Source organism: Apteryx mantelli, chromosome 23 (assembly GCF_036417845.1).
Source record: "Apteryx mantelli isolate bAptMan1 chromosome 23, bAptMan1.hap1, whole genome shotgun sequence".
NCBI classification, from domain to species: domain Eukaryota; kingdom Metazoa; phylum Chordata; class Aves; order Apterygiformes; family Apterygidae; genus Apteryx; species Apteryx mantelli.
This window is the reverse complement of record NC_090000.1, coordinates 9,151,229-9,178,304: the sequence shown is the minus strand read 5'-3', so window position 1 is coordinate 9,178,304 and position 27,076 is coordinate 9,151,229. Positions and strand designations below refer to the sequence as shown.

The 27,076-nt window shown below is 55.7% G+C and overlaps 1 pseudogene; it reads left to right on the top strand.

The window, feature by feature from the left end:
• The window catches only part of LOC136993985 (scavenger receptor cysteine-rich type 1 protein M130-like), a 114,302-nt pseudogene that overhangs the window by 61,262 nt on the left and 25,964 nt on the right, over positions 1–27,076 (top strand).

Genomic DNA, 27,076 nt, shown 5'->3' with positions numbered 1-27,076 from the left:
CCCAGGACAGCACCTCGGCAGCTCCCAGGCCAGTGGTCCCCGCAGCACTGGGGCCACGGAGTCTGCGGGGAGAGCAGCCCAGTGCTGGGCTCAGGAGAGGAGCTTCCTCCCCACCAGCTCTGCCCATCGCAGCCAGGGGCACAGCTCCTCCCTGCTTGTCCTGCTGCACCCCCGGGGTTGTACCTGGTGGGTGAGGGAAGGGGCCGTCCTAGGGCAGCTCTGAAAGGCCCTTTGAGATGGGGTTTGTCCCATGGGAGCAGGGCAAGCCCCAAGCCCTCCTCCCCGTGCAGTCCCTGCTGTGTAGGTCCCCCTTCCCAGCAGCCCTGGCCATGAGCAGGGTCAGCAGAGCTCACCCTGATAACACCCGCTGCTCCTCTCCGCAGGCTCCTCTTCAGAGGGGTCCCTGACCAAGCTGCAGCCTGACCCCAGGGACAGGGAGGAGGAGGACGGTGCTGGGTCAGCCCCAGGTAATGGAGGGGGAGGCAGAGGAAGGGTCGATCTCTCCTCCCCATAGCTGTGTAATGGACAGCGGCATCACTGAGTATCACTGTCGCGGTGGGGAGGAATCGCCCTCGTGTGCGACTCCAGAGCTGTCCTGAGCGGGCGAGGGTCGGATGTGCCCTTTGGATCTGGGTACCTGCAGCCCTGTGCCCTGAGGGGTTGCATGGGGACTTCCCATGCTCGACCCATCCCTGCCTCCAGCAGGTCCCGAATTCGCCCCGAGGAGCCGTGCCTCCAAGCCCCAACATCTCCTCAGGCACACGGGGAGCCTTCACAGCCAGTTCCAGGGCAGAGCCCGACACTGCCAGCCTTGTGGCTGGGCGAGAGGGATCCCCACTGCCGCACGCACACTCCTGTACCCAAGGGGAGGTGGGCAGAACGCAGGGTCTCCTGTAGTCCTGCCAGCACCAGCATCTCAGCCCCTTGGTCGGGCACCTCCTTCCTTCCTCTGCTCTGCAGGAGGGCTCTTCTCATTGCCAACAGCTCCCCTCTCCTTTCAGATGTCCCCATCCTGCCCAGAGGTGACCCAGCAGATGACTATGATGATGCCAAGGAAGTCTCTGAGCCCAGGGAGGATTTTGTTCCTGGGCAGCAAGACTGGGAAGCACCCAGGGAAGCAGAGGAGGGAGACGGGCCCGGGGAGGCACACAGAGGTGAGGGGGAAATGCAGTGCTGCCGGCTCCTGGGGTGCCATCCCCAGTGCCCAGAGTGTCACTGCGTACTGAGAGCCTGACCTCTTGGGACGGGGAGGGATCCTGTCCAAGGTGTTTTCCTGGTGGGGAAAGTGGGGAGGGATAATGGGCTGGATGTCTCAGGGGCAGTGAAGGGAGGGGTTGGAAGGGGATATACAGCGCAGGAGGGGCACCCGCATGGGGAAAACTGCAATGCAGTGTCCTTGCTGCTTCCAGGGTGGAGCCTGCACTCCCGAGGAAGTGACAGGGCCCCCGGAGCCAAGAGAGCCACCCCATCCCCGCCCTCCATGGACACGGGGTATGATGATGCTGAAGAGGCAGCTCTGGCACATCCCCATGAGGACACCAAGGCTGAGAGACAGGGCCCTGGTGCCAAACGGTCCTTGAGCCCAGGGCCAGGGGAGCCCACCGCTGCCGTGCAGTTGGGCGCACCGGGGACAGAAGAGAGGCCTGTGCAGCTGGGAGAGCCGTGAGTGCCAGAGAGCGCTCTCCCTTCTCCCACTGGCAGCAGAAACAGCTGGGCCTTTCCTCTATTTTTATTCCTGTACTTTTACAGCGTGCATTGGCATTTGTTCTTACTAAACCCTTTGGAGGTTTGATCCAGAGCTGGTGCCTCCCTCCCCAGGTGGCGGGAGTGTCCCGAGGGCTGATCAGGGAGAGCAAAGCACCAAGAACCAGCAGTGGGGAAGGGGCACGTCTTGGGAACAGCGGGCTCTGAGACAGGCTGTGCACCTGCAAGTGCCCATGGTCCCTGGAGTGCGATAACAGTGAATAGGCCAGCTGGAGGATATTCCTGCTGGCAGAGACATTTCCATCCTGCAACCCACACACAGAGTTTCCAGACAAAATGGGTCTCTCTACAGGGTCCCGTAATGGCCCTCTGGGTGGGCAGGGAGGGCCAGTCTCCTCCCCCACCAGAGTGCCCCCACTTGCTCTTTTCCCTGGGGCTCTACCAGGGTCACCCTGGTCCCAAGGCAAGGAGGCCACCACAGAGCTGCAGTGACAGGGTTATCTCTGGGCTGTGGCCCCACAGATGTGTGTCCGGAGGTGACAGCAGGGCCCTGAACACCCCAGCCATACCCCGAGGGGTTCATCACCCAGGGATCACCTCCCCATAGCAGCTGGGAGGCAGCTCTGCTTCCCGCTGCCCTGGCACATGGTACAGAGCAGCTTGTTTGGGCAGCCGGAGCTGGGATTTCCCCTCCTCTGGCTCCGCAGGGACTCCCGTTTCCAGGGGCTGCTCCTCACTCCCACAGCCCTCGTGGACCCTCAAGCACACCTGGCCCAGCCTGAGCTGGCTCCTTCCTGGCAGGGGCTGTGAGGCACCAGGGCCCTGGGCAGCCCTGGGACCCCCATCCTCCTGCTCCCATCCACCCCACCCCTCTGCCCTCCCGCTGCTGGCCTGCAAGGGCAGAAGAAGGAGCTGCCTCGCCTGGGGCGCCAGTTTGGGTTTGTGGAGGGGAATATCTGTGTGTAGGGCGCGGGGGGACGGGAGCAGGCAGTGATGGGAGGAGATGTTTCCTTTTGCAGTGCATGGGGCCATGCGACTGCCCTCAGCTCTCCCTGCCCAGCAGCCAGAGCACAGCTCACCTCTTCCCCGCAGCCTGCACCATCAGGCTGGGAGACAAAATCAAATGCGTCTGCCCAGGGTCTGGTGCCTGTCTTGGGGAGGCAGAGGATAACTCCCCCAGTCCCGGTGCTGCCCAGCGCTGCCTCTGCTTCGTAAGAGGGTTTCAGCTCTGGGTCCCTGGAGGGACATGTCTCCTCTCCCCCAGCAGCCAAGCCACCACCCAGCAGTGGGGGTTGTGTGTGTCCTGGTCCCAGTGGCTGGGCTCCCTACTGGGAACAGCCACAGCTTGGCTGCCTGCAAAAAGCAGGATCCTGCCCTTGAGGAGAGGAGGCAGCCGGCAGCTGTCACCAGCACCCTCTCCCATGGGAGCGCTTCCCCAGGCATCGCTGGGAGCTCCTCCAGCCCTGGGCCCTGCGCTGACCCTCCATGGGCAGCAGCATGTCCCGGGGCTGGGGATGTCTTGGCTCCTCTCCAGGCTGGAGCGCTGGTGCTGGGGACCTTGCAGGAGGGCTGGACCATGTGTGCAGAGCTGGGAAGGGATCGCAGGAGGGGACTGGATGTAGGCAGTGTAGGCGTGAGGGAAAAGTCCCAGTGCTGCTCAGCGAGGGGTCTCAGGCATCTCTGTCCCAGGCTGCGTGTGGCAGGGCAGGGGGACCCCAGGGTGCAGAGGGGCTCTTGCTCTGGGGCAGACACTTCTGTGCTGGAGCACCTGCTCTGCAGGGACCTGGTTGTGTGCCAGGTGCCTCTCACCAGCCTCTTCTGCCCTGGAGATTTAGACCTCAGGGCCAAAGTGCAGAGTAAGCAAGGGCTGGACCCTGCTCCTTCCCCTCGGTCGTCCCAGATCAGCTGCTGTCCCAGTCGGAGCTGCACAGGGGCTTGGTTGGCACTCAGTCACCATGTCCAGCCCTCAGCTACACTGCAGGAGAGCTGCACTGCGCCAGCCCCACTTATGGTCTGCCCTGCCCTCCTGCCTGGATCTGGCCCTACATGCACTGCTCTCTGCTGGGGAACACAGATGGTGTCACCAGAACGTCCCCAGGGTGGTGGGGCAGGGCTGGGGTGTCCCTGGGGGCCCTTGGGGTGCTGGGGCTCAGACTCCACCTCCAGCCCTGGGACCTGGAGCCTCCCTGCTGGCAGCCCCTGCCCTGAAACAGCCCCCTCTGTCAACAGCCCCCTGCCTGTTTCTCTCTGCGGGAAATGCACGGTTGGAGCCTGAGCCCAGTAGGAGCAGGGGTTTCCCGTGGGGATGGGGGTTGTGTTTCCAGCAGCCGTGTTCATCACCCATCTCCACGAGGTCTCACTCTGGGAATGCTCTTCTCCTGTGGGCTTTCCACATTTGGAGTGGAGAAGGACAGGGGCTTTCTCCTGGGGCTCAGGGGAAGCTCAGGAGGAAGATGACAGCTTTGGAGCACTCCAAGGTGGCAGTGCATCCATAGAGCTGTTGCTGGGCTGCAGGGTGGCCCTGTAGCTCAGGGATTCGAGCACTACCTCTGTAAACCAGGGGATGGGAGCACAAACCTCCCCAGGACCTGGGCACTGGATCCTGGTTTGCTCGTCCCTATGGCACCAAGCAGGAGCTTCTGTGGTGAGCTCACCTGCAGTTCACGGCCATGCTGGGGCGAGCACAAAACTGCCTTCCCAAGGACTAGGGCTGCCAGCTCTGCTCAGCCCCACGGCCCATCTGCTGTGGGACAAGCACCTGTTCAACCAGCTCTGGGGCTGTGCCAGCCCCTGCCCTGCCCTGCCCCACAGACACATGTGGGGCTGGGTTCAGCCCCCACCAAAGGACATGCTGTCCCCAAGGTCTGGCACAGGGGCCCCTCAGTGCTCAGCATGCTGGGGAGAGGCCCCTTCCCTGCCACCCAGCCCCTGCAGAGGGGAGGATGCCTGGACAGCCAGGGGTCCTGTCCCTCCCTGGCACATCTGCCCAAGGATGAAACATGCCCCCACCTGGTGTTATGGGAAGGAAGAAACACAACACATGCCGGAGGGCAGAGCTGGCAGGGAAGAGGCACAGGACAGGCACTTTACTCTTCTCTACCACCCCCAGGCTGAGTCAGAGCCTGGAAGCAGGCCTGTGGCCAGCATGACCCCCATCACAGGCTGGTCAGGACCACAGCCGCCCAAGAAGGTTGGAGGTGGGATGTACCCAGGACCCGGGGTTGCGCTCAGCAAGGCTTTGGGGCAGGTGTCTCTGTGCTGGCACCATCCAGCCCAGCCCAGGCCCACCAGACCATCCCCAGAGCCTGCAGGAAAGCATGTCCCTAGGAGCGATGGGACTGTTCCCTTTGCCAGGCTCTGCTCCCACACTCACGTGCATGGACATGGGCAAAGAGTGACAAAGCTGAAGACATGGCCCTGTTCCATCACCAGCATGATGTCCTTGGGATCCCCAGGAGACATCTGCCAGAACCAAGGGCAGACCTGCAGCCAAATCTCTGGCCTTGGATGCAGGAGACAGTGCACCTGCTCTGAAGCTCCACACAGCGCCCACAGCAGGAGCAGAGGGGCACCGCACAAGTGCCCAAGCCCATTACCAGAAGGTGATGGATCAGAATGATGCATTTGCTTCACAGACATTCTTGGACACAGAGTTTGTTTTAAAAAAATCAAATTCCTTGAGATCTGTTACTTAGGTAATGCTCATGTGGGGAATCCAAACCTCTTGAACAGGGTAGTTGGCTGCTGTCTAGCTCTTGATGGTATTCACTGCCACAGGTGTCCTTGCAACAGCATCTTCAGCTGGATTGGATGAGAGTCCCTGAATGGGGCTGTTCCAGTGAATCCTTATTAGCCAGCTGGCCACGGTCCTATGCAACCACTGCAGAGCATGCAGGATCTGTCGATTTCTCCTGATAGAGGACTATATTGGACAAATCCAAACGTCATCCTTGTATCAGTCATAACTCCAATTCCAAAAATCTTGCCACAGGGCAAAGGAAGTGACACCACCATCCCAGGCTGGTCCCCCTTTACCTGCCTGCCCCTCTCCCCTACCCCTGAGCTCTCCTTTCTGCTGGCAGGAGTTTTCTGATGCTCTTGATGACCTCACACCACCTCCCTGATGACTTACATGCTAATAGCCAGTGCAGCTGGTGCAAGGAATTGACCTCACAATCAACAACCCAGGCATGTCCCTCTAACCTGCCTCTGCCTTCGCCCTGAGCTCTCATCTCCATGGGGAAGGCTTTCTGATCTGCTTCCTCACCTCACACTGCCTGCCTGCCTGCTGCCCAATCAGATTGCTGCAGTAGAAGTGACCTCACAAACAAGCTCCCAGCCATGCCACCTTCACCTGCCTCTGCCTCTCTCCTCTTCAGGAGCTCACCTCTCTCCTGGGGGCTTTCTCCTCCCCTCAATGACCTCACAGTGCCCACCTGCCTGCCTGCTGCTGGTCAATCTGGTTGCAGCATAGAAGTGATCTTACAATCACTATGCCACAGCTATCATGGTCACCTGCCTCTCCCTCCAGCCTCTCACATCTACCTCATGGGCTTTGTCATGCCCTTGATGACCTCACACATCTGCCCACCTGCTGCTGGCCAATAAACTGCTGTGAAAGGAGAGACCTCATAATCAAACCCACCAATGTCACCGTCACCTTCACCTCTCCCTCCCTCTCACCTCCTCCCAAGCTCTCCTTGCTGATGGACAGCATCTGGGATGCCACTGATGACCTCATAATGCCTGCCTGCCCAAGTGTAATGGAAGTGACCTCACAACCACCACACCAGCCATTGTGCTTTCTCCTGCCTCTCCTGCTCCCACACCCACCCTCCACAGCTGCTGAATCAGCTCCTGCCACCCACAGTGACTCCAGTGCCTGCTCACCTGCTGCTGGTTGGGCGCTGCTGGGACAGGAGTGATTCACCAGAGACATCCCAGGGGTCACCTACACCTGCCTCCCCTCTGCCCTCCTGCTGAGGATATTCCTGCTGGCAGAGACATTTCCATCCTGCAACCCACACACAGACTTTCCAGCCAAAAGGGGTCTCTCTCCTGCTGAGCTCTCATCTCCCATGGTCAGGTGCATCTGATGAGCCTGATGCCCTCACACCACCTGCCTGCCTGCCCAGGGCAATCCTACTGCTACAGCTAAAATAGCCTCCCAGCCAGCATCCAGTCCTGTTGCCTTTATACATGCCACGCCCTCCTGTCCCACAGGGTTCTGTGTCATTTCAGATGGTGTGCCAGTTGGTCACTTCCTACATGGGGAGCTCCACTTCCCACAGGGCATCCCGTCACAGGGCAGGCCCACCATTTCTGTAGAGGAGCAATGCATCCAGTTCCCAGCCTTCACCCCTGTGGGGACAATGGAGATTTAGGACAAAAGCACCCCTGGAAATGAGGGCAATTGCACCCAGGACCTCCTGCATGCAAAGCAGGAGCTCTTCCACTGACCTGCATCCCCTTACAGCCTGCTGAGGGCTGGGACATACTGTTGTCCCATGATGTGCCCTTTGCCAAGCACAGCCCTGCTGACCCCTGGTGCCCTGAGAGCCTCCACAGAAAACAGCATTTGAACCCTCTGGCTGGCCCATAGGCTGGGATGGGGGAAGCTGGCATGGCTTCTCAGCTGGGGACTGCTCCTGGACCACGGTTGCACCACAGACTACTGCCCCTTCAACGTCTCTGCTGTCTATGGGGGCAGAAGGAGACTCTTGCTGCAGGCACTGCTCCCATGCTCTGGCCCTCCCAGTGGAGGGTTGATGGAGAGGAGCAAACCCCTTCCCTGAGTTACCTCTGCCACCCTGTGCAGCACTCCTGTGTGCATCATATCTGTCCCCGACACCGGCAGCAGCAGCAGCAAACGAGGTGAGAGAAAGGCCCTCCCCGGAGTGAGGTGCCCACAGCTCCAATTGGCCCCTGTGTGTGCAGTGGAGGGGCCACGGAAACAGGTAGAGTGGATGCTGGGAAGGGAACTGCCCACAGCCACTCAGCCGGGCACCAGGCCTCCCCCCTGCACCGCTCTGCCCTCCAGCACCCGGCAGTGGGTGAAGGGCAGTGTCCCCTTCCCTGGTGCTGGGCATGTGCCTGGGCTCAGGGACGTTCCCATTCCTGCATCACTGCAGACCGTCCTGACACCGGCCAGAGCTGCTCCAGGACAGCCCCAGGCTGGGGTCTCTGTGGTGCAGTGGGGGAGCACGTTCCGCTGTTAACCAAAAGGTTCGTGGTTTAAGCCCACCCAGGGACAGTGTCCTTTTAGCAGCATGACTGGCAGCACCATGTTGCCCGGAACCCTGGATTTTGCTCACAAAATTCTCTGTGTGCATGTGTGCGTGTGCGTGTGCGTGTGTGTGTGTGTGCAGAGATGGGTCTTGCTGAGGGGTGTTACACTGGGAGGGAACAGGCAAGGTGATCAACAGGGTAAGGATCAGCACCAAGCACAAGGCACACACTTTACTACCGCCAAAATATAACAAATCAGTCTTTAGAGAAGGCTGTCCATTATGCCCTGTGTCATCCTCCAGAGAAGAGAAGGAAGGGAAGCATGAACAGCCACAAACGAATTCCAAACACTTTCCCAAAGCATCTCATGGCCGTGTCTTCACCAGCCCCTTGATGTGCTGGGAACCTCCCTGCACCTCCCCTGCTCGAAGGAATGCTCTTTTCCCCTCCCTGGAACTGGCCTGGAAAACACAGAGGGGAAAAGGAAAATTCCCCTCCCTGCACCAGAAGGGAGTCGGCGGGACTGTTTGATTCAGCTCTTGCCTACAACAACACAGGACACATCATTCAGACTTCTCCCTGCTGGTTGGCACTGATGTTCAAAAACAAAACCAGAAGTCCAGAAGAACACACTGTAGCTGGATTTGTTTTATCCCAGGTTGAAAAATACACACTGACAACAACAGCATGGTGAAGAGGTGGCCAAGAGGTTAAGGAGAGGGATTGCTACTCTATTCTGCTCTGTGCACATGGCTTCAAACTTCATCCTCATCAAGGATGATCCTGTTCCTGGCTCAAAACCAGCCTGGAAGGAGTCTTTTGGCGCAGTGGCAGTCCTGCAGTCCCTGCCCCTACAGACAAGCATTTTCAAGCTCATTCTCAGAGCTGGCAAGACAATCCCCTTGCTTGGATGGCTACTCCCTTTTTCCCCACTCCTCTCACTTGTGCTTGGAAACAACAAAAGCCAAACTTCTCTGGAGCTACATCCCTGGGGAGCTGGCTCTAGGACAGCAGATCTGCTGCTGGCTGGGACATGCATGTTGCTGTGGGACGTCCTTCCTGGACCATGCAAGGTGGCCAGAGAAGCTGGAGAGCAGCATGGAGGATGCATGAGCGTCCTGTTGAACCTGAGCTGAAATGATGGTGCCATGCTCTTCCCTGACAGAAAGGACAAAAGAGGGAAGAGTGCCTGTCCATGCTGGGTGGTCGTATCTGCACATCTCATTACTGAATGGGGAGAAGGCAGGGTGCAGTGCCATGGGGCAGTGAGAGAGGCTGGATGAGTCCCCACTCCAGCAACTGTCTGGGAATGTGGAAGCAATTCAGACATCTGTGTGACATGCAGACAGCTCTGCCAGAGTCCCCCATGGCAGGGTCAGCCCTTCATCAATCCCCGGCACAACCTCAGGGGAGAGCACAGCACCCTCAGTGCAGTCTGTGCTCGGTCCTTGGTCTGACTTGTTAGCTGGAGAGAGGCTGAGACTCAAGACAGAGCGGGATGTCCTTGGTCACAGTTGCAGCTGAGATCCCAATGGGAGAGCAGGGTTCAGCAGCAGTGAGAGCTGGCAAGAGGACCAAAGCAGCTTGTGGGGTGGCAGGAGCAGGGCTTTGCCCTCTGTGCACGGACAGAGGGCTGCAAGGTGCTGCAGCTGCGCTGCACAGGGCAGCCCGATGGGTGAGTAGGTTTGGGTAAGGAAAGTGGGGAGGATCGAGATATTTGTGCTGCAAACTGCTACAGAGGGCATAGAGGACACAAAAGCAAAGTCTGTGTGCAATGTTCAGGAAATGCAAAGGAAGGTAAATTTGGAGAGCAAAAGTGACTGCCAGTTGGTGATCTGTGGCTGTTGTGAATTCAGTTTTACTGTCAGTTTTTAACCTCCCTGCTAGACCCCAGGGAATCACTGCATTTCTACCCTGTCTTAGTGCTCTGTCAGCAGCATGGAGCTGATGCAGAGGGATGTTCATAAGAGGCTCCAGCAAGGCCCCTCTGTGCTGTTTCTCTCCCTTCTGATACCCAGAGAAGAGCACGCTGACACGCTGATATTTCATCAAAGTTGGACACTGCCTAGACTGGCACTGAGTCAGAATACTACCACTGTGCTGACCTTTGGGGGACCTTTTGTGACACCCCCAGCCACTGCCTTGAATCATCCACCTCATCCTCATGGGATCTACCTCCCTCTTACCCAGTGCCTCTGCAGCCAGCACTTCTGCTTTGCACTAGGAGAAGTTAGTTCTTTTTGGTCACAAAGAAAGGAACAAACTCTCTCTCTTAAGAAAGATACTATCTTATTAGCATCGCAGAAAAAGGTTATAGCAAATTATTTTAAAAAAAAGAAAAAAAAAGAAGTCTCTTCTGATGCTGGGAACCCCAAGCTGATAAACTCTGGGGCAGAGCTTGAGTCAGTGCATGGCGCACTGTGCAGACCCCGTCCGTGATGTGGTTCACCAGTATTATGGCCTGCAGGGCTTCTGTAGGATTTTATTAGAAGTACTGTAGCATAGAAGGAACACAGGTTCAAGTTCAAGCTGGGAAGCCAATCACAAGATCAGGCTCGAGGTCAGGTTCAGGTCCGGTGAGAGTAACCTGGGTCAGACACAGCCCTGTGATCAGCAGGCAGGACCATGGTAACAAGGCAGGACCAAGGGCAGGCCAGAAAGTCAGTCCATGGGCCAGGATCGAGATCACTGGTGTCCAGTCACACATGGGTCAGTCATGGCTCTGGCTGAGCTGGAGATTGTCACTCTATGACACAGCTCAGGCAGGGACTGAAGCCCCCAGGCTGAGCTGAAATGGGGCTCCGGGGCCCAGGGCTAGTGGTTTAGTGGAGGCCCCACATGGGGCTGGTCAGGAACATTAAGACCTCTTAGTGCCTTTCAGGCCCAGACAAACTGTGAGGTCATCTTTATCACAGCAACTTCATAGGCCATCAGCAATCAGGCAGGTGGGCAGGCATTGTGATCTCAGCAAGGGCATCAGAACATTCCCCCAGCACAGGCAACAGATTTGGGGGAGAGAAGAGGGAGAGGAGGAGACGAGGACATGGCTGGGACCTTAACTGTGAGGTCACTCCTGCCTCAGCACTGTGATAAGCCAGCAGCAGGCAGGCAGGAGGGCAGCTGTTGTGAGGTCAGCCGGGGCAGCCGAGAGCTTGCCCAGTCAGATCAAAGATCCCTCACTCCATCCTCCTCCACTCCTGCTTGCTCTTCTCCTCCTTGAACCCTCTCCCTAAGCACAGAGGCCCAGAGGCCTTTTGGTGAAGACTGACACAAAGAAAGCACAGAGGAGCTCAGCCTGACCTGCTTTGCTCTCATTAATTCAACCACCCTGTTCAGCAAGGTGCCCATATTTTCAAGTACTCATTGAGCAGAGGAAGCTCTTCTTGCAAGTCTCCAGCTGAGCTTTGGCTTTCCCATGGGTTGCTTGTGTGTATATACAGACCACGTAATGCATTTCAAGGTTTGCTGTACTGCTTAGGGATTTAAAAGGAACTCTTGACTGAGGCCTATGATGGATGTTTCTTAACTGTTCTGGCACTTCCCTTCATGGGTCAGAGTTACCAGTTAAAACTGGATCCAGCCAGTCTTGAGGCCCAACAGATGTATAGTATTCCGTAAAAGGAAAGGTTTTGACTGTGATCTTTGACTGGTTAAGAAACTTCTTGAAGAAGTAAGAAAGAACTTAAAAAGCCTTGTTCCTGTTTGATATGCAGAGACCATGGTGGTGAGGTTTATTGTGACCACTGTTGCCGTTTGCTCTCCCCTATAGCTAGCTATAGTAAATAAAGCTTCTGTTCTGACCTAACCCAAAAGTATTAAGAATTTCTTCTATACCTGACACCATCCCCGCACACCCAAGATCTCTTTCTGTCCCTGCTTCCACCTCCTGTATACTCCCTTCTTTGCACTGGAGTTCCACCATGAGTTCTCGGGTCAGCCAAGCCAGTCTCATGATATTTCTGCTTGTTTCCCTGCCTAGCAAGGTGGACCGTTCCTGTGCCTGGGGTGGGGGGTGCTATTCTTACACACCTGCCAGTTTTCTCAAGCTCCTTTGCCGCTCAGACCTGCCTCCACGGAATCCCCCACTACCAGTTCCCTGACAAGGCTGAAGTCTGCTCGCCTGAACTCCAGGCCCTGACTCTGCTACTCTCCTTCCTCGCTCCCTTCAGGATTTTGAACTCCACTATTTCATGATCTCTACAGCCAAGGCAGCCACAGACAATCATGGCCACATCCCTTCTGGTTGTGAGATTCCATTTCACAGAATCACAGAATCACGGAATGGTTGAGGTTGGAAGGGACCTCTGGAGATCATCTAGTCCAACCTCCATGCTCAAGCAGCGTCACCTAGAGCACATTGCACAGGATCGCGTCCAGGCAGCTTTTGAATATCTCCAGAGAAGGAGACTCCACAACCTCTCTGGGCAACCTGTGCCAGTGCTCTGTCACCCTCACAGTGAAAAAGTTTTTCCTCATGTTCAGATGGAATTGTCTGTGTTTCAGTTTGCGCCTGTTGCCTCGCGTCCTGTCACTGGGCACCACTGAAAAGAGTCTGGTCCCATCCTCTTTATACCCTCCCTTCAGATATTTATACACATTGATAAGATTCCCCCCTCAGCCTTCTCTTCTCTAGGCTAAACAGGCCCAGCTCTCTCAGCCTTTCCTCATAAGAGAGATGCTCCAGTCCCCTAATCGTCTTTGTAGCCCTTCGCTGGACTTGCTGCAGTAGTGCCACATCCCTCTTGTACTGGGGAGCCCAGAACTGGACACAGTACTCTAGATGTGGCCTCACCAGGGCTGAGTAGAGGGCGGGAATCACCTCCATCCACCTGCTGGCAACACTCTTCCTAACGCAGCCCAGGATACCATTGGCCTTCTTGGCCACAAGGGCACATCGCTGCCTCATGCTCAACGTGTTGTCCACCAGCACTCCCAGGTTCTTCTCCACAGAGGTGCTTTCCAGCAGGTCAACCCCCAGCCTGTCCTGGTGCATGGGGTTATTCCTCCCTAGGTGCAGGACTCTGCACTTGCCTTTGTTGAACTTCATGATGTTCCACTCCACCCACCTCTCCAGCCTGTCCAGGTCTCTCTGAATGGCAGCACAGCCCTCTGGTGTATCAGCCCCCCTCCCAGTTTTGTGTCATCAGCAAACTTGCTTAAGGTGCACTCTGTGCCTTCATCCATGTCATTAACGACTAAATTGGACAAGACTGGGCCCAGTACTGACCCCTGGGGGACACCGCTAGCTACAGGCCTCCAACTAGACTGTGCTGCTGATCACAACCCTCTGAGCTCTGCCATTCAGCCAGTTCTCAATCCACCCCACTGGCCACTCATCTAACCCACACTTCCTGAGCTTCCCTATGAGGATGTTATGGGAGACAGTGTCGAAAGCCTTGCTGAAGTCAAGGGAGACAACATCCACTGCTCTCCCCCCATCTACGCAGCCAGTCATTCCAGCATAGAAGGCTATCAGGCTTGTTGAGTATTATTTCCCCTTGGTGAAGCCATGCTGACTACTCCTGATCACCTTCTTTTCCTCCACATGCTTGGACATGGCCTCCAGGAGGAGCTGCATCAGCTTTCCAGGGATGGAGGTGAGGCTGCCTGGCCTGTAGTTTCCTGGGTCCTCCTTCTTGCCCTTTTTGAAGGCTGCAGTGACATTGGCTTTCTTCCAGTCCTCAGGCACCTCTCCTGTTCTCCATGACCTTTCAAAGAGGATGGAGAGTGGCTTAGCAATAACGTCCGCCAGCTCCCTCAGCACTCGTGGGTGCATCCCATCAGGGCCCATGGATTTGTGGGTGTCAAGTTTGCTTAAATGATCTCTAACCCGATCCTCCTCCACCAAGGGAAAGTCTTCCTTTCTCCAGACTTTCTCTCTTGCCTCCAGGGTCTGGGATTCCTGAGGGCTGGCCTGAGCAGTAAAAGAAGGTATTCAGTAACTCTGCCTTCTCTGCATCCTTCATCACCAGGGCTCCCGCCCCATTCAGCAGCGGGCCCACATTTTCCCTAGTCTTCCTCTTGCTACTGATGTATTTGAAGAAGCCCTTCTTGTTGTCCTTGACATCTCTTGCCAGATTTAATTCCAAACAGGCCTTAGCCTTCCTCGTCGCATCCCTGCATACTCTGACAATGCTCCTATATTCCTCCCAAGTGGCCTGTCCCCCTTTCCACATTCTGTGCACTTCCTTCTTCTGGTTGACTTTTGCCAGGAGCTCCTTGCTCATCCATGCAGGTCTCCTGCCTCCTTTGCTTGACTTCCTTCTCATAGGGATGCACCACTCTTGAGCCTGGAGGAAGTGATATTTGAATATTAACCAGCTCTCTTGAACTCCCTGTCCTTCTAGGGCCCTAACCCATGGGATTCCTCCAAGCAGGTCCCTGAAGAGGCCAAAGTTTGCTCTCCTGAAGTCCAGGGGTGCGATCCTACTCGGTGCCCTGCCTCCTCCTCGCAGGATCCTCAACTCCACCATCTCATGGTCACTGCAGCCAAGGCTGCCCCTGACTGTCAAATCTTCCACCAGTCCTTCTTTGTTTGTTAGTACGAGGTCCAGCAGCACACCTCTCCTTGTTGCCTCCTCCACCACCTGTGTCAAGAAGTTGTCACCAATGCTCTGCAGGAACCTCTGGGACGGTTTGTGCCTAGCTGTGTTGTCTTTCCAGCAGATACCATTTCTAGTCTTTGGGATCCACCTTATTCCTGTCAAACCCCCAGAAGCCCAATCCTCAATGCAGCAAACATGCACACGAGAGTTGAGGGTCCCCTCCCATCTTGCAGCCAGGACTGGCACCAGGACAGCGAGGCTCTGCCTTAACCCCTTCTCGGCCTCAGGAGGCCTAAACCAGCTCTTCCCACCTCCCTGCAGAGTCCCCTTGTCACTAGGACATGTGCTGGCCATGAAAGGGCTGACTCCACTGCTCTGACTAGGACCTACAAAGAGCGGGGGGTCCCTGAGGCACCCTGACCGCAGCTGCAGACAAAGAGCTATGGCATGACCTTGGGAGAGAGCTGCCCTGGGAACAGGCACTGCCCTCAACCCCTAACTCCTCAGTGGTCATTTGGGGGCCCCTCCAATGTTCACAAGCTGCAAATGGCAGAGTTCACACCACACCAAGGAAAGATCCACAGCAGTTTGGAGATTTGGTTTAATTCACAAGAACAAAGCTCTGGGTGTTCCAGCATGGCTGGCAGTCACTTGTACCTCTCCTGCCGGCTCAGGAGGCAGCTCTTCTCCCCAGAGGAGTTAAGGAGTGGGAAAGAACGATACTAAGTGGGATTGACAGACAGAAGGGCAGAGAAATTCTGCAGGCTATTCCAGACCATACATTTTTGGATGTGCTTCTGATGGTGTTTTCATGCTCACTGTGGTGTGACACAGGCCCCTGGGTCCAGACAAGGTCCTATGTGCATTTGGTCAGCCTGGGACTGAGTCCGGTGGGGCCGAGACTGGGGGTGAACCTGCTTCTGGGTTTCAGCATTCAGTGAGAGGATCAAAAAGGCGCAGACAAACACTGCAGGGATCCCTTCGTGTGTAGCTGCTCAGAACTTCTATGGCCCACATTGTAATCCTATTCTCAGTGCCAAATAGCAGCCACTCGGATGGAAGGGCTCTCTGATCCAACTCCAGAGGAGTGCTGGCCATTTGCTTGGGGCTGCAGAGAGATGCATGGTATCAAGGTCTAACCCAGGTCAGTCCCAAGTCACAGAAAGTCTCAGGATGTCACATTAAACCCAGTGGCTCTGCGACTGGGATTCTGACATCTCGGGGGGTCACTGCCCCTCAACTCTCCCATGCTTTTCCTGGATCTGGCACACACTTAGTCTGTCTGTTGTGTCCCCAGCCTCTCAGCTGCTCTTTTCTCCTCCTCGTCTATGCCGGAGAAGTAAACATAGACGGTCACCTCCTCATCTGATGCCAGGTGGTACCTGAGGACTTCCTGAACACTTGGCTTTTCTTCAGCCAGCTTCTCACCACTCACTCTCCTTCTCCTTCCCAACTGGAAGCAATGAGCCTGACTGAACCCTTGGCTGTGTTTCCGTTCTCTGCTGAACCTGCAAGACAATGCAATGAAGCTTTTAGCCCCACTTCCAGGCACACTCAGAGGCTCTGAACATGCACCACTAGAGCAGCCAGCACCTGCAGGACCTGTGCTGTCACCAGACCCCTGGGTCTGGCCTGGCCTCAGGCACCCCACGCAGGGATACTGCAACCATAGCTGGAGAACCAGGAGAGTCACTGCAGCATCCCCAAGGCTATGTCACAGCCTAACCAGGATTCACTACGGTTTCCCACTGGCACTTACCTCTCAGTCTGAGATATCTTGTGGCATCATAAATGAGGGAAGGGAATTGCCACTTGCAGAGCAGGAAACCTGCACTGCACTCGATCTCAGGGAAAGACTGGTGATGGGGGTTCAGCATGGCTGGTTCTTCCTGCAGGGCACGATTGACTGTCTCTCCCTGTGCCTCTGCCGCTTGACTTGAGCCATCCAGTCAGCACTCTTATGCCCTTAAGCTAATATTGTCAATTTTAAGCCTTAACTCCCATAAGCAAATACAGCCAACGGACACACAGGGGGAGCTGGGCCTCCATCAGTGCTCACAAGCTGGGCACCTGCAGCAGAAGGCAGTTGTTGCCGTGCTCTCGCCCAGACCCACGGTGCCACCAGGGGAACGCTGCAGCCTCCTCTACTGCAGGGTCACAAAGCACAGGCCTCAATGTGAGAGATGCTAAAATGGCGTTTATTGTGGGCTGCGTGCAAGCTTACATACAGGTGCACTTCGTTTCCACCCCTAGGCTGCGCGTCACACCGCGTGATCTTCCGCTACGCCTAGTCTACCGCTTCTCATGCAAATATCTTATCTATGCAGTTTCCCAAGATCCACCACATCTCCCCCCTTTTCTAGAACCTCTTTTTCCTGTACTATTAATTGATATACTCTACGCTCATGTCTATCAAGCAGTTAAGCCGTACATGCCGTAAGCAATAATTCAGAATTAGCAAGCCGCAGCATATCACTATTACTACTGTGAATGCTATCAAGCCTAGTGTTATAAGCCATTTCTAATCAAACCATGACAAGATCCACACCCCTGTGTTGACTTGTTCCCTGTCAGGAAAGTCTCTGTCGGCCCCGCCTCGGGGTTGAACGGGATACAGTAGTGAGCTGCTCTGTGCGCCTGTGCTCATCTCCTCCAGTATGACTCTGCAGTCCCCGGAATCATGAAGCCGGCGATAAACATCAATGCAGCCATGCAGCAGCATCCCGTCTGGCGTCGCCCTGTTCAGGATGGAATCTCACCAAGAATGATTAGTTACACCCCAGACCCTCCCGTACGTGCATTTAGGTCAGGTTTTATGCATTTCATTGGAACCCATCTTATCTGCTCCTCCCGCTTTATCGCGGCATACCCTCTTCCCTGTGATATCAGTTCCCATCCTGTCTCCCACTCCCCTTCCCCTGGGAAGCGGACCTTCACACCTGGACCCGTCGAGGGCGATAGGTGCCCCCAATGTCTCCTCACTGGCTCCATGGGGCAATCCCCTCTGCTGTGATGGTTCAGCACATAGAGCGCGCGATGCAGTAGCATCGCCTGTTTCTCAGGAGGGATGCCTCCCCCACAGCCTTCCGCCTCAGCTAGGGATTTTATTTTCCTTTTCAGTGTTTGATTGGCCCGTTCTACGATTGCCTGGCCTGTGGAGTTATAGGGCAGGCCTCTGAGTAGAACAATTCCCCATAGCTGTGCCCATTCGGCTGTGCTCTGAGAGATGAAACAGGGCCCGTTGTCCGTCTTTATCTTCGCTGGCACCCCTAGCCACGCAATGGCTAGGTTCCAGTGGCTCTGTGCCGCTCGGGCCGTCTGCTTCTGATGCTGCGTTGCGATGATCACAGTGCTACAGGTGTCTATTGTTACCGCCAGCCAAGGCCGTGGCTTGAACTCCGGGAAGTAGGTAAAGTCCGTCTGCCATATCTCATTCCCTTTTAGACCCCGGGGGTTCACCCCCGCCTCCCACAGCGGTGTTTTCTGACAATATGGGCACGCCGTGACAATTTCGCGTGCTCTGGCCAGAGGAATGCCTGAGTGCTTTGCCAGCGCACGAGGCCCCAAATGAAGGAAGTCGTGCACCTCCTTCGCCTCGGTCATCGTCCATATTCCCTTGGCAGCCCCGTCGGCAAGGCTGTTTCCTTCGTAGAAGAACCCAGGCAGCGATTGATGGCTGTTGACATGCATTATAGTGCAGGGCGCAGTCCGGCTCTGCAGCGCCTCTTCTAACATCATGCAGATATCGCTTCCTACGAACCCAGGCTGGGCCATCCTGTTTACCAGATTGTGAACGAAGATGGAATCCGTGGTGATGTTTGCATGGCTATTTGGTCCTAGCGCCAGGGCCATGCAGACCGCTTTCGCTTCCAGCCACTGAACGCTGGCTTCCTGCTGCCACGTAGCCTTGTGCCACTGCTCATCCTTGTACCAAACTACTGCTGCTGTAGAGGTTCGCGACGAGGCATCCGTGAAGAACGTCGGACCCGGCTGGGGCTGTGGAAGTACCCTCGGCTTAATCTCTGGAAAGCAATGCTGAAGGCTCTCTAACAGCGCAGGGGTTTTTCCGTGCTGAAGCACTCCTCCGAAGGTATGTAGCGCCAAGACAACCTCCTCGTCTTGGGCAAAATAAGCATTCCAGGTTGCCTTAGGTATAGATGTCGCGATGACGTCTGGGTCCTTACCGAAATGCCGACAGCAAGCCTTCCGTGCTTTGGTGATTACCTTAGCGGTTGCCGCAGTGATGGGTAAGAACGCTGTACCGACTTGGTTGGAGAATAGCCACAGTAGGATCCTCACTTTAGCTGCTTCGTTCTGCGCAAGGGCCCCTATAAGGCCTGCCTTGGTTACCTTCAGCATAGCGGTGATAGGGGCCTGCGGATCCCACCTTCCCAATCCAGCTGTGGCCATTCGTTGCTCTATGTTGCGAAGACTCTTCTGAGCCTCTGGCGTAAGGTGTCTGGGCTCCCAGGGTGCCTTCCCCTTTAACAGATAGTGGAGGGGGTTCATCTCCTGCGGCATTATGCCAATGATAGGCCTCAGCCACTGCAACGCACCTACTAATTTTTGTACATCGTGTAGGGTAGTCACCTTCGGGTTCAACTCTATTCTCAGGGGCCGCACCTCCGTGGGGCTGATGCAGCACCCCAAGTACTTGATGTCGCTTCCTCGTTGGAGCTTCGCTTCTGACAGTTGCAGTCCTGCCTCCTCCAAATTCTGTCTGACCTCTTGGAGGGCTTGTTCTAGATGCTTGTCCTCTTCTGCCGCCAGGAGTATGTCATCCATGTAGTGAATAATTTTCATGTCCGGCCAGTGGTCACGCACCGGCTGCAGGGCTCTGGCAACATAAGTTTGGCATAAGGCGGGCGAGTTCTTCATGCCCTGCGGTAGGACCGTCCATTGGTACCGCTTTGCAGGGGCATCCAGATTGGTGTGTGGTACGGTGAACGCAAACCTACGGCAATCGTCCGGGTGCAGAGGAATCGAGAAAAAACAGTCCTTAATGTCCAATGCCACTGCTGGCCATCCTCTCGGAATCGTGGAGATCAGTGGAAGTCCGGGCTGGAATGATCCCATGCCCATCATTTGGCTATTAACGGCTCTGAGATCGTGAAGAAGTCGAAACTTCCCAGACACCTTCTTCTTAATCACGAATATGGGAGTGTTCCAGGGGCTATAGCTCTCTTGTAAGTGTCCTGCTTGTAGCTCATGGTCTACTATTTCTCTGGCGGCTTTCAATTTTTCTTCCGTAAGGGGCCACTGCTCTATCCACACAGGTTCTTCCGTTTTCCAAGTGATCTTCACGCCGCCTCCAGCAGTGGCCCTCATACTAAATTTGTGAGCTTGAGCCTCATTTGCGCCATGGCATTTCGGCCTAATAGTGAGTCAGGGATGTGCGTGACGTACGGCCGGACCCAAGCTATCAGCTCGTCGCCGTCGTCGTCCTGCACGCGGATCTCCACCGGCATCATACTCCTGTACGTACTAGCCATTCCTCCAACTCCGGTTATGTAACCAGCATCCATCAAGGGCCAGCTCTCAGGCCACTGGGCGTGTGCTATGCACATCACGTCCGCTCCGGAGTCCGCCAGCATGGTTATTATCCTCCTCCCCTCGTCACTACATCCTCCCAAGCTCAGCGTCGCCCGCACCACCGGGCGGTCACCTAATTTTACTGCCAGAGCCACGTTGGGACGTCTTCCTCTTGGACCTCTGCCACTGTCGGGCCAACTCCGGTCACACTCCTGCGCGGGGCCAAGATCTTCGGGAGGGACGCCCCTTTGCGATATCCCCCCCGCCCCCCGTTTCCCGGCAGTTTCCGCCGTTGGTTTTGGGGACACTCTCGGGCTACATGCCCGTACTGCCCACAAGCCCAGCATGACCCTCGGCCTTGCCACGAGATCGGCCGGCCCTGCCACTGACAGTGTGCGCTAATATGCCCTAATCTGCCACAAGAGAAGCATCGCTGTGGTCCCTTTCTCATCTGGTCCACCGCCGAGACAAGAGCCTGCGCTGCTGCTGTTCCCTGATCCTGTTTTTGCAGTACCGTGCGGATGACAACCGAAAGTGGTGCTCCTTTAGGGATCGTTTTCAGGATGTCCTGCGTCATGGCGTTACTCTGCTGCCAGAGGCACTCCATCATGACCGGACCCTGGGCCTCAGGGGGCAAGTCTGACTCTGCAATGGCCCGTTGGAGCCTGTCACAGAATTCAGTGAAGCTCTCTGCGTGTGTCTGTTTTATCTTTGTCCAGGGTGGCTCTACCTTTACTAGCTTCCCGAGTTCTTCATACGCGGCCCGCGAAGCCTCTGTTGTGGCCATGACCTCCCGGCCTCTGAGAGCTGTCGCTTGCTGGTTCGGGGATGCAAGGTTTGCACCTCGCCCCACCAAGCGATCCAGTGTGGTACCTGCTAGGTGGTAGTTCGGGTTCCCGGCGGCAGCTGCAGCTAGGGTGGCACAACGGCCTTGCCATGCCTCCTTCCACAGCATCCAATGCGTGGGTGACAGTATCGCCCTCGCCAGCTGCCGTAGGTCGTAAGGCGTACACGCCTGGGCATGCACACTATCCAACAACATCTGGGTTTGCTGATGTTTCAGCCCGTTCTCTTTCACCGAGGTCATCAGACTCTGTACTATCTTGGGCTTGAGCGCCACCCACTGGACCCCTTCCCCTGGTACTGCCCTTATGGGGCAGACTTGCGGCACTTGCTCGAACCGTAAGCCCTGAAGGGCACATGAATCGGCTATTAGCTGCCAGTCAGTGAGTGGTATGGACTTGGCAGGGGCCACTCCCCTTTTAGCTCCGCTGAGCAGGTCCCTCTGTTTTTCGACCTCCCGCCTTATTTCCTCTAATGCACGCAATAGGGTGTCGACTGGGGATGTTGTTACTTCTTCTCCGCCCTTCGGCTTCCCTTTCGCCTGTGTCTCTTCTATTGCACACCCCCGCAGCGTGCGCGTAACTTCTTGCAAGCCCCCGCCTTCCTCGTCGCTGCTATCTTCTCCGCTCTCCTCCTCAACCGGCAATCTCACCCGAACCTTCCTCCCTCCTTTCAAGGTCGAACTCTGGTCTCTCCGCTCTGATTGGCCGTTACCCTTCCTCCTTCGCTGCAGTGCCTGACTCTCCCCGCCTACAGCACCCTCCTCTGCCGGGGCCCACGGCAGCAGGGTCCTATCTTCCTCACTAAGCGTCTTCCTCAAAACTGCGCCAGGCACGCAATCCTCGGGTTCGGTCCCGTCGACCCCCCATCCCTCTCTGTCTTGTGCGAGATCTTGCCACGGATACACCGGAGGCGGCTCCTGGGATTCCACCGGTAGGATCACTGGAACCTCCCCGCCCCCGCTCTCCCGTTCTTTCGCCGGGGCCTCCCCGCCCCCACTCTCCTGTTCTTTCACCGGGGCCTCCCCGCCCCCGCTCTCCTGTTCTTTCACCGGGGCCTCCCCGCCCCCATAGCTAGACTTCTCCTCCGTTTCCATCTCAGCCTTCTCCTGATGAAGCAACGCGTCGCGGGCGGCCTTCCAAGTCTGTAATTCCTCCCGCGACCGCTTCAAAAGACGGAGTATAACTCCCCACGTCTTGAGATCTTTAGCCTTGTTTGTGGACATAGCTCGCTCCGCCAGCACCGTAGTGCATTGCGGCCAGAATTCCGGCTGCAAGCAGTCCCCCGGCTTATTTATGACTCCTTCTTTCTGGAGCCGCTCTACACATAGTGTAATATCTTTTGGCTTCACAGAAGCTCCCCATGTCTTAGCTAGGAACACAACTACCTTTATCAACGCCTCCATATCGTCCGGACTCTCAGCTATCGCCCGCTGCTCGCCGTTGCAGCCGCCGTTCTCCTTCTGGAGACGGCCCGCACCCCCTGGGTCTCACGGCGAGACGTGTCGGTCCTGCCGAATCACGTCGGGGTCACCATTTGTTGCCGTGCTCTCGCCCGGACCCACGGTGCCACCAGGGGAGCGCTGCAGCCTCCTCTACTGCAGGGTCACAAAGCACAGGCCTCAATGTGAGAGATGCTAAAATGGCGTTTATTGTGGGCTGCGTGCAAGCTTACATACAGGTGCACTTCGTTTCCACCCCTAGGCTGCGCGTCACACCGCGTGATCTTCCGCTACGCCTAGTCTACCGCTTCTCATGCAAATATCTTATCTATGCAGTTTCCCAAGATCCACCACAGGCAGTTCTACAGGAGAATTTTGCTTTCAACCAACTGTTTACATCCACAGAGACAGGGATTCCCCCCAGCCGAAACGCCCTGGGCTGCACAACATGCCCAGAAGAAAGCTCAGCATGCCCAAATCCACACTTGGATATGCAGACTATACCAGATGCTGGAGGACTGTATGAGCCAGCTGAATGACATAAGGAAGACCTCCAGTGCTTGGAGGGGCATTAGCTTCCTCATCAGACTGTTCCAGGACTTCCCTATCGTTCCTGTGAGAAAGCTCCTTTTAACCCAAATCCTCTGTGCTGCCACTGGAGACCATCTCCCGTCTCCTGTGGGAATCAGGGCTAAGAAGCCAACATACTCACTCTGGAAAGAATGACATGACCAGAATGGGTCTGAAAATGAGCAGCTTTGCTGCCTGAGAGGACTGAATCCCTCATCTCTGGCACCTGCAAAGGCAAGAGACACATGTGAGATGATGCCAAGAAAATTATCTCAGTGCTCACAAGAGCAGCAAACATTTCCACTGCTCAGAGAAGAAGCTGCCTCTCCGAAATGCTGAAACAAAGAACTCTGTTCCTCACAGCAGCCCCTCAGTTATACAGCCTAGCAGCTGGAGGGGAATACATGAGAAAGGGGAATAACCCTGTCAGGCTTTTTGCAAGGCTGAGAATCCAGAGACTCAGCCCAGAGACCAGGTGCTTCCTAATGCAGCAGTTGATGGAGGCAAGCACAGGAGAAGGCATTTCACTGGCTGGGGTTCCTGGCTGCTGCATTTTTCCTGCTGCCTTGAGTTGATGCCTCCTGAGCTGAGAACAAAGGTCTCAGACATGGGGTTAACCCCACAGTCTCTCCTAACATTCAGACGGCTGCCTTTGCAGCATGGAGGAACAGAGTGACACAGCCCTTCCTTTCCCTTTACACAGCAGCTAACAACTGTGAGGGCCAAATCTCTGGTGTGTGTTCAAGGGGTAGTTGAGGGTCCTGCTCTGGCACCCACTGGAACAAAAGCTGGAAAAATGGTCCCGGCCCAGAGAACGGACTGAAAAAATGCCACAGACTAAGACAGAAGGAAGAGACAGAGCTGGGAACCAGCTACAGCCTGCTTGCATCTCTGGCTTAGCCCTTGAGGGGCTGAGCTCAGACTGCTTTCACATCTCACCTTTACAGCTGCCCCTGAAAGCCCAGGCTGAAGGACAGCACTGCACTACAGATCTGGGGAAGGGCACTGGGGTGGAAGGATTCTCTCTGTGACACAGTGTGGCATGTGGGTGCACACATCAGGAGAAGCCCCCCTTTGTGCCACAGCGGCTCCAGAGGCACTGCAAAGAGCTGGTCAGCACAACTAGACCAACACAGTGACAGCAGCAAAAGGGGTCTGCTCCCATCTGGGCCTTGGTCTGCCTGTTCTTTGGCTTCCAGTCTTGGATTCAAATGTGATCCTAAGACATAAAGGCACTAAAGCCTGGTTTTCTGGAAGAAGGGAAGTCTCATGGCAAAACACACAATAGGTGGGATCTCTTGTTTGAATTTTTCCATGAGCACATGGGAACAGGATCCTGGGCTGGAGGGGACTTTGGTTTGACCCAGTAGAGAAAGTCCCAGGGTCTTCTATGTCACCAAGTCCTCTGAACGCTAGAGAAGAACAGTCCAGGAAGCTGGCATTACTCTAGGCCAGGACCATCCCCATGACCAGAGAGGTCATGGCAGGCCAACAGAAGTGCATTCACTTGCACTTTGCTAGGATTTCAAAAGCACGAGAAGCAGAACTGGAGAAATGGAAACTTACCCCAAGAAGAACTTCTACCAGCTGTTCAGTCCCATTTAGCCTCTGCAGAAAGTCTCTGTAAATTCTCGCTTGCACGTCTTTTCCTTGAATAACAAGCATGCCAATGTCCTTCAGAACAAGGGCAACATTCTTGCCACTCTTGAGGCAGCGAGAGTAAAGACACATGGTCTCTTCTGTGCAGGCCTCCACTGTTTGCCAAGGAATGGAGAAGTCTGAGGCTACATGAGCATACTTCAGGGGCTCTGTTTCTTTACGACCTAGGAAGCAACACAAGAAGAATGAAGTCACTAACAGAGCGGTTCAGCAGGCTAAAAGAGAATGTCAGCAGCTTTGAGGTCTTCAAGCAAGAAACTGCTACTGGCCTGTCTTCTTTAACATTTGGTAAAGCTCCTGTGGGAAGCTGATGTCATCCCTCCCTAGGAGAAGTTCAAAGCACTCTGCAACTGATGTGCCGAGCGTACAGCAAGGTTTTCTTGCCTACAGAGATGGGAATGTCCTAGCAATCCAGTATGAACCTGAGACACAGTGGTAGGACAAGGAGAGGAGAAAGGCAGAGAGTTCCCATGATGGGGAAGTGGGTGCCAGGTCACGGTACTTGTGCCCACACTCAGTGCATTACACAAGCACTGCACTACACCCCTTCAGATCCTTCAGGCCATCCCCAGCGCCCTCAGACGTGCACAGCAAACATGCCTGCTTTGGGTGCCAGAGGCCTGTCCCTGAAAGGAGCCAGACTCATGTTGCCATAAGAGAGAAGATGGAATCCTTTGAAAGGAAAGACCCACTCCAAACACAGCTCTGAGCTCCTCCTGCCCCACAGGCATCACCAATGTCCACTACATCTGCAGGGCTGGCAGCGCTGACCAGCAGTCACAGCAAAGCTGGCCTCTGATGGGTTTTCATCCTCACCATGGTCCCCATCTCTCTCTCAAGGCTCTCTACATCTGGCTCACTTCTAAGTAGAAGGAGAATGCAAGAGGCAGTATGAACGCTGGTGTTTGCCTGTACAAGGTCTGGTGCGGCAATAAACATGGACCAAGGGTTTTAACTAGATCTGAGCGGAAGAGGCAGCCCCAGTACACTGGGCATGTTGCCAGCTGTTACAGCAAGTCAGAGAGAGAGGGAGTATAATTGTATTGTGCATTATGATCTCATGATAATAATAATAAAGAGAAATGGAGCTGTTCTCAGGACCTGGTGGAGGAATTCTGAATTTCTAACAGTCACATCTGAACAGCACTTGTGCACATCCCAAAGATGTCCCAAGGGGAAGCAAAAGTGCCAGGCTGTCTTCTTACCAGCAACATAGGCCTTATCATTGGGGAGGCTGTGAACCTCTGCAATATTCTTTGAAAGGTGGAACACAGGTGTGCGAACAATCAGAAGGCCACACTTCCCACCACCAACTTGTCCAGTTACAACACCAAAGGTCCCAAGCTGAATACTTCTGACTCCCTGAAAACAGGAAGGAAGAGAAGAATTATGAGACTGTTAGGTGGACAGGCTGATGATCTGTCAGCACATGATGATGGTGCTCTGTGCCCTGCCCACTCCTGCTGTACTGCAAAGCTTTGGAGAAGCCTTGGAGAAGCTCTTTCGAAGAACTTTCCAGGCCTAGCGGGGCAGTCCCACCTGGCTCAGCACCAGCTGCCTTACAGTGTAGTCAGACACACCTCCCCAGGTAGCAAGGGTCTCTGGAAAGTAAGTGAAAGACACGTCATGCTCTGGGTGGGCCAACTCACAACCATTCAGCCCATGCCTCACCCAGGAGATGACAAGTGCAAGCGTATTCAAACAGCATCCCCATCCCCAAACATACCCCATCCCTGACAGGAGCTGCAGAGCTGAGGTGGGGACTGCCTTAATGAGGACCCAGGAGGGGTGTGGATCTCAAACAGAGGCATTAGGGCATGGAGATCCTGCCACGAGACATCCACACTGTGTTCCCAAGGTCAAAGCCTGCTCTGCCACTCTGGAGGTACAAGGAGATCCAGTGGGAAGGAGCAGGAGGCAGTGGCCAGTCTCCCAGACAGGAAGCCACTGGGAGGTGCAGAAAAGTCCAAGGATTCATTTCTAAGCCATGTGTTTCCGGCAGCTTCTCCAGAGCCCAGCAGGAGCTGCAGGGCCCCTCAGCCTTCTTCAGACAGGTCTCTTTTCCTGCCACATGCAGCTGTCACAGGGTGACCCCCTCCCTAGGGATTTTGGCAATGGATTTCCACTCAGCAAGAGGACGGTGCCATGCCCAGGGCAGTTCGGGAGCTCAGGGCATCCCCTGGGTTTCCCCTGCGGGGCCAGGCATCTCCCACTGCTGCCAACAGCCCCCACCACATGTCTGCCAAGAGCCCGGGACTGTCACTGGGCTGCGATGGGTCTGTGCCCATCGCCAGGGCCAGCCATGTGCCAGGTGCTCATCCCAGGGGAAACGTGTGCTGGTCCCCACCCTGGACCAGCCATGTGCCAGGTCCCTGCTGGGGCCAGGCCGGCGCTGGGCACCCCGGGCCCGGGCAGGATGAGGAACCGCTCTGCCCCGGGTGGGCACAGGGCCAGCCCCTCCAAGGGCTGGGCACCCCAGCCTGAAGGGACTCGCTGTGGCTGCCACACGCTGGCTCCAGCGGCCTGTCCCTGCCCAGGGCAGTGGGAGCAGGCA